This window comes from Squalius cephalus, assembly GCF_949319135.1.
Source record: "Squalius cephalus genome assembly, chromosome: 10".
In the NCBI taxonomy this organism is placed as follows: Eukaryota; Metazoa; Chordata; class Actinopteri; order Cypriniformes; family Leuciscidae; genus Squalius; species Squalius cephalus.
Genome location: NC_137131.1, coordinates 26,414,837 through 26,421,517, shown reverse-complemented (window position 1 = coordinate 26,421,517; position 6,681 = coordinate 26,414,837). Strand labels below are relative to the sequence as shown.

The 6,681-nt window shown below is 32.4% G+C and overlaps 1 long non-coding RNA gene across 1 annotated transcript; it reads left to right on the top strand.

Annotated features, from left to right (window-relative positions):
• The first annotated feature begins 324 nt into the window (after nt 1–324).
• Nucleotides 325–2,257, top strand: LOC307165796. The gene is made up of 3 exons (XR_013822544.1): nt 325–390; nt 1,012–1,134; nt 1,601–2,257. It is a non-coding gene; the product is annotated as an uncharacterized lncRNA (long non-coding RNA).
• The last annotated feature ends 4,424 nt before the right edge of the window (nt 2,258–6,681 follow it).

Genomic DNA, 6,681 nt, shown 5'->3' with positions numbered 1-6,681 from the left:
TCAAAACAAAACAATTAATTGAGTAATATGACTCGCTGCTCTTAGGTAAAACGCCTGCAATTGTCCTTACCGACATGTAAAAGACATAAAAAGTAGCCTACGTAAATGTCGTGGGACCGCAGGTATAAAAGAAACTACTATCCGGTTCAAATAAACCGGTTCACACTTGCAAGTTTGAAACAAAATGATTCCCGGAAATGAATCGATCAGCACCGCGAACACTTTCAAAATGCGTGCGTGCATCAGTGCATTTTTACATAGGCTACATAAATTCGTTTTTGTTAAGTGATGTAATTTAAAATTTCGTTTTTTTTCCTAGTTAGAAAATCATATGGATATGAACTCTTCTCTTCGAGTGGCAGTTACCCAGTCTTATCGACAAGTTTAACGGTTAAGTTCATGTTTATTATACACTTTTGCTGCTTTTACATCTATAATTGACTGCCTGTGATAATCAACTCAACCTCGCGGAACTTAACGCATATAAATTTGATCCGTGCTTAAATGTAGCTCACAACAAGGCTGCCAACTTCTGAATTTAGCAATTTATACCTAAGCTTGTGGTTCGATTCTGACCTTGATTCAATGTCGATTCATTTGGATAAATATCAGTAGCTAGGCCTACATGTTCATTTTTTAAAGTAAAAAAAATTACTTAAAGGGGCCCTACTATTCTTTTTAATTTTTTCAACTTTAGTTAGTGTGTTGTGTTGCTGTTTGCATAAAAAAGATCTGTAAGGTTACAAAAATCAGTCACTCCAAAGGGAGATAGCCTATTTTATGTAACAGAATTTTAAGGATTGCAATTAATTTAGAAAAATTGAATCAGTCTTTGGAAAATATTCCACAAGGTGATGTTTGTTGTTTTAAATCTTCAATACAACATAAAAGGCAAGGTATTTAGTATCATTATTGCATATTTATTTTTTATGTCTGTAGCTTATTGCACAAACTTTAGTATATTTGTTGTAGCTGGTCCTGTTTCTGAGATGTTATATCTCTTTTCTGCAGAGAATAGAGGTGATTTTGCTCTTTTGGTCCTTCCCCTTCTTCTTCCTGCCACAGTGTAATGGTCAGAAGGTAAATCGGCCATCTATTGACGAAGCTAGAAAGGCTTTCATTGATCTTCATCTAGTAAGTATAAAACCGCATAACTGCTATTTAAATTGCATTGTAACCTGTCTGGAACTGCCTGTGCATTACGCAAGGGATACTGTACATCCAGCCAGTTGATATTGCAGAATAAACTTCAACAGGGTAATCAACACAAAGTGGAGGGATCTCGTATCACCCTGAAGGAGTTTATTTTGTGATGAAAACTGACTGGATGTACAATACCTCAAAACAATTCCTGTTAAGCAACTTTGATCCTAGACAAAAAAACAAGATCAAACAAGACATAATGTAATGCATACCACTTATAATATGGCTTTTCGCCAAATAAAAATATTGATTGTTGAAATCATGATAAACTCCATTTCATGATAAACTTCACACAGTTATTGAACTGAATTGCATCAACACGGAACTGACTTTAACTGAATAATGAAACCGTTGCCATTTAAACAATCTGTATTTTTGTGTTTATTTTCTTTTATAGGTCGGAACGCACATGGTGGAATTTCTAAACCGGGCAGAGTCTACAAAACCCGCGTCTAAGAGTCGTCTTCTTCTTCGGAGTAAAAAAAAAAAGTAAATTTCACTGTGTACATACTGTAAAATAGGCCTACAATTTTGCACATCTGTGAATTTCACTTTAATTTCCTAAGAATTAAATGGTATAAATTACATTGTTCAAAACTAATTTTCTTTCTTTCTTAACTGTATTTGACTTTATTTAACTATACTTGTGTACATTTTTGCATATTTTAAAAATGAATTGTCTGTTGATTTCACTGCGTATTTAGACCGTTACACATGTAATAGTTAAACGTATAAATGTCATTGTTCAGAACTAATCTTCTTTCTTTCTTTAATTGTATTTGACTATTTAATACTTGATGTATTTTTAAATGATTTTGCATTTGCTGAATTTAAAATATAATTGTCAATGTCACTGTATTTAAACCGTTAAACATGTAATAGTTTTAGAACTAATCTTTATTTATTTATTAAAACTGACAATATTGAACTACTTTGATGTCAGCACTAAATGATTTTTGCATTTAAATTTAATGTGCAGTTTGTTGTCATTGTTGCCAATTTTAACACATTTGTGAATGTCAGTTGACAAGCATTAAAAATTATTTTAACAGTCTAAACATGTTCTTCATTGTTTCTTAATTCAAAGTTTTACAGTAAAGCACAGGTGAAATTATAAGAAAAATAAAAATAACCCAGCAAAAATAACCCAGAATAGCAAATCCATTAATGGTAAAAAAAATTACTACATCTTGGGTTTCTAGACAACCCAGCCTGCTGGGTTTAAATGTCACTGGGTTAATTTAACCCAGCATGTGTTCTGTCCAATATTTACCCAGCACTGGGTTGCCAATTGGGTTGTTTTTAACCCAGCCAATTTTAGAGTGTATGCGAGTGTTTATAGGTGTATGCGTGCGTCAAGTTTATATGTATATGCAAGTTATTCACAAGTGTATATGCATTCATGACTAACATAATATGTATTGGTATGGATTTCATATTAGTGTGCACGTGTATTTCATGTATTTTGAACATCCAATAGTATACATGCACACTCTAAAATTGGCTGGGTTAAAAACAACCCAATTGGCAACCCAGTGCTGGGTAAATATTGGACAGAACACATGCTGGGTTAAATTAACCCAGTGACATTTTAACCCAGCAGGCTGGGTTGTCTAGAAACCCAAGATGTAGTAATTTTTTTACCATTAATGGATTTGCTATTCTGGGTTATTTTTGCTGGGTTATTTTTCTTTTTCTTATAATTTCACCTGTGCTTTACTGTAAAACTTTGAATTAAGAAACAATGAAGAACATGTTTAGACTTAAAATAATTTTTAATGCTTGTCAACTGACATTCACAAATGTGTTAAAATTGGCAACAATGACAACAAACTGCACATTAAATTTAAATGCAAAAATCATTTAGTGCTGACATCAAAGTAGTTCAATATTGTCAGTTTTAATAAATAAATAAAGATTAGTTCTAAAACTATTACGTTTAACGGTTTAAATACAGTGACATTGACAATTATATTTTAAATTCAGCAAATGCAAAATCATTTAAAAATACATCAAGTATTAAATAGTCAAATACAATTAAAGAAAGAAAGAAGATTAGTTCTGAACAATGACATTTATACGTTTAACTATTACATGTGTAACGGTCTAAATACGCAGTGAAATCAACAGACAATTCATTTTAAAGTCAGCAAATGCAAAATCATTTTTAAAATATGCAAAAATGTACACAAGTATAGTTAAATAAAGTCAAATACAGTTAAGAAAGAAAGAAAATTAGTTTTGAACAATGTAATTTATACCATTTAATTCTTAGGAAATTAAAGTGAAATTCACAGATGTGCAAAATTGTAGGCCTATTTTACAGTATGTACACAGTGAAATTTACTTTTTTTTTGACTCCGAAGAAGACGACTCTTAGACACGGGTTATGTAGACTCTGCCCAGTTTAGAAATTCCACCATGTGCGTTCCGACCTATAAAAGAAAATAAACACAACAATACAGATTGTTTAAATGGCAACGGTTTCATTATTCAGTTGAAGTCAGTTCAGTGTTGATTCAATTCAGTTCAATAACTGTGTGAAGTTTATCATGAAATGGAGTTTATCATGATTTCAACAATCAATATTTTTATTTGGCGAAAAGCCATATAATAAGTGGTATGCTTTACATTATGTCTTGTTTGATCTTGTTTTTTTGTCTAGGATCAAAGTTGCTTAACCCTCTGGGCTTCTTCGCCCGAAAACGGGCGAAAACTTGAACGTTTCGAATTGTTTAATTTTTTTGCTTCATCGGATGGGGGTGAAACTTGGTGACTTTTCTTTTATTACCTATATGAACACACAAAAAAATCAAGGAGATGATTCTGATATGTTAAAGGGTCGTAAAAAAAAAAGTCACACTTAGCTTCCTCCCGCCCGAAAACGGGCGACATAGGAAATGAATGGGAAATACGAAAAAATAGGAAAACTCAGAGAGACTTGTGGTGGTACAAGCTACAGATCAGCCACTGTGCTGAAAAAAAGTGTACAGCAATGAAGGGGTGACACTCTAAAACATCAAGAGTGCAAAAAAGACACCCTCCCCCCCACACACACACACCCACACACACAAACACACACACACACACAGAGAAATGAACTGGTAAGACTGAAACAGCAAATTTTGCCCCAAACTATATAAAAATTATATAATCATAATAACTCCAAAACTATAGCAAGGAGAGTCAAAAGGTAGGTATCGTTTGAAAGAACTCTTTTTAAATTTTTTGAAAATATAAATTACATTACATTTGGACATTGTCCCGCCAAGAAACGGTGGATAAAAGACAATATATATATATAATTTTTATTATGATTTTGCATATCTTTCATATTTGTCATGGAATAACTCAGGAAGGAAATAAGGTAGGAGGAAAATTCTTTTTTAGTGAAGTCCCCCTACATGTTAGCTGCATTTGGATAAAAAAATAATAATTTTTGGATAAAGGAATCAAAAATTACAGCATTTTGAAAAGAGATAGCCTTTTTGTACAGTCTTTCACACCCCCTCATGGGCAATTTTTTCTCCATGAAGAATATCTTGTCATAAAAGCAATAGATTATGTTAATTTTGGGCTCATTTTAATTGTAATAATATGCTGTAAAAAATGAAGTGCCATTTTCAATTATCTGAGAATGTTTCATGAGCTGTATGATGTTTTTGACACATTGCAGTACATTATTTTATAGATTATGAAAAAAAGAGAAATTCTATGTATCAGCAAATAACTCAGCAATACTTAAGAGTTTTTCAAAGTGGATACATTCACTGTAAAGTTCAGACTCTAAGCTTTCAAATGACATCAACTTTGTGTTTATCAAGGCAAGATTTTTGAAAAATATGGTAATAAATATTTTCGCAGCTAGGTGGCGCCTGCTGGCGGTACACTTGGTTTTAGAGGGATTACTCAGCACTAGTTAGGAATTAATACATTTAATTAGATGCATTAAAAAGCTGAGATTCTAAGCTTTAAAATGATATATAATTTGTGTTGTTCCATTCAGTGGTTGATTAGTAATAAATTGTTTTCTTTCCGAATGGGAATAAATCAAATAAATAAATAAAAAAGCTATAGGCCGCCTATGGGCGGTTATAGGACATGACACAAATTAATAAATTTTGAAGCCACTAGGTGGCGCTCTTCTCACTTGAAATATTTTTTTTTTTAGGCCTGCACTCTAATTTGATGTGAAATGTTGCATTTATTGAAAAATAAAATAAAATAAATAAAATAAAAATATATATATTAATTCTAATGGAAAAAATAGCTCATAAAAATTACATAATTAATACAAAGTATCATAAAAAATTCTAAAAATTCTATATAATAATCAGAAAACATTATAGAACAAAACAATATTTGAATGGTTATCCTAGGACAAAGTTAAGTACAATTTTAAGGCTTCGCCCGTTTTCGGGCGGGAGGAAGCTAAGTGTGACCCAATTATGAAGAAGCCCAGAGGGTTAACAGGAATTGTTTTGAGGTAATGTACATCCAGTCAGTTTTCATCACAAAATAAACTCCTTCAGGGTGATACGAGATCCCTCCACTTTGTGTTGATTACCCTGTTGAAGTTTATTCTGCAATATCAACTGGCTGGATGTACAGTATCCCTTGCGTAATGAACAGGCAGTTCCAGTCAGGTCACAAAGCAATTTAAATAGCAGTTATGCGGTTTTATACTCACTAGTTGAAGATCAATGAAAGCCTTTCTAGCTTCGTCAATAGATGGCCGATTTACCTTCTGACCAATACACTGTGGCAGGAAGAAGAAGGGGAAGGACCAAAAGAGCAAAATCACCTCTATTCTCTGCAGAAAAGAGACATAACATCTCAGAAACAGGACCAGCTAAAACAAATATACTAAAGTTTGTGCAAAAAGCTACAGACATAAAAATTAAATATGCAATAATGATACTAAATACCTTGCCTTTTATGTTGTATTGAAGATTTAAAACAACAAACATCACCTTGTGGAATATTTTCCAAAGACTGATTCAATTTTTCTAAATTAATTGCAATCCTTAAAATTTTGTTACATAAAATAGGCTATCTCACTTTGGAGTGACTGATTTTTGTAACCTTACAGATCTTTTTTATGCAAACAGCAACACAACACACTAACTAAAGTTGAAAAAATTAAAAAGAATAGCAGGGCCATACTATAGTAGGTTTGAATAGTAGGTTCATTAAAAAATGAACATGTAGCTACTGATATTTATCCAAATGAATCGACATTGAATCAAGATCGGAATCGAACCACAAGCTTAGGTATAAATTGCTAAATTCAGAAGTTGGCAGCCTTGTGAGCTACCTATATTTAAGCACGGATCAAATTTATATGCGTTAAGTTTCGCGAGGTTGAGTTGATTATCACAGGCAGTCAATTATAGATGTAAAAGCAGCAAAAGTGTATAATAAACATGAACTTACCGTTAAACTTGTCGATAAGACTGGGTAACTGCCACTCGAAGA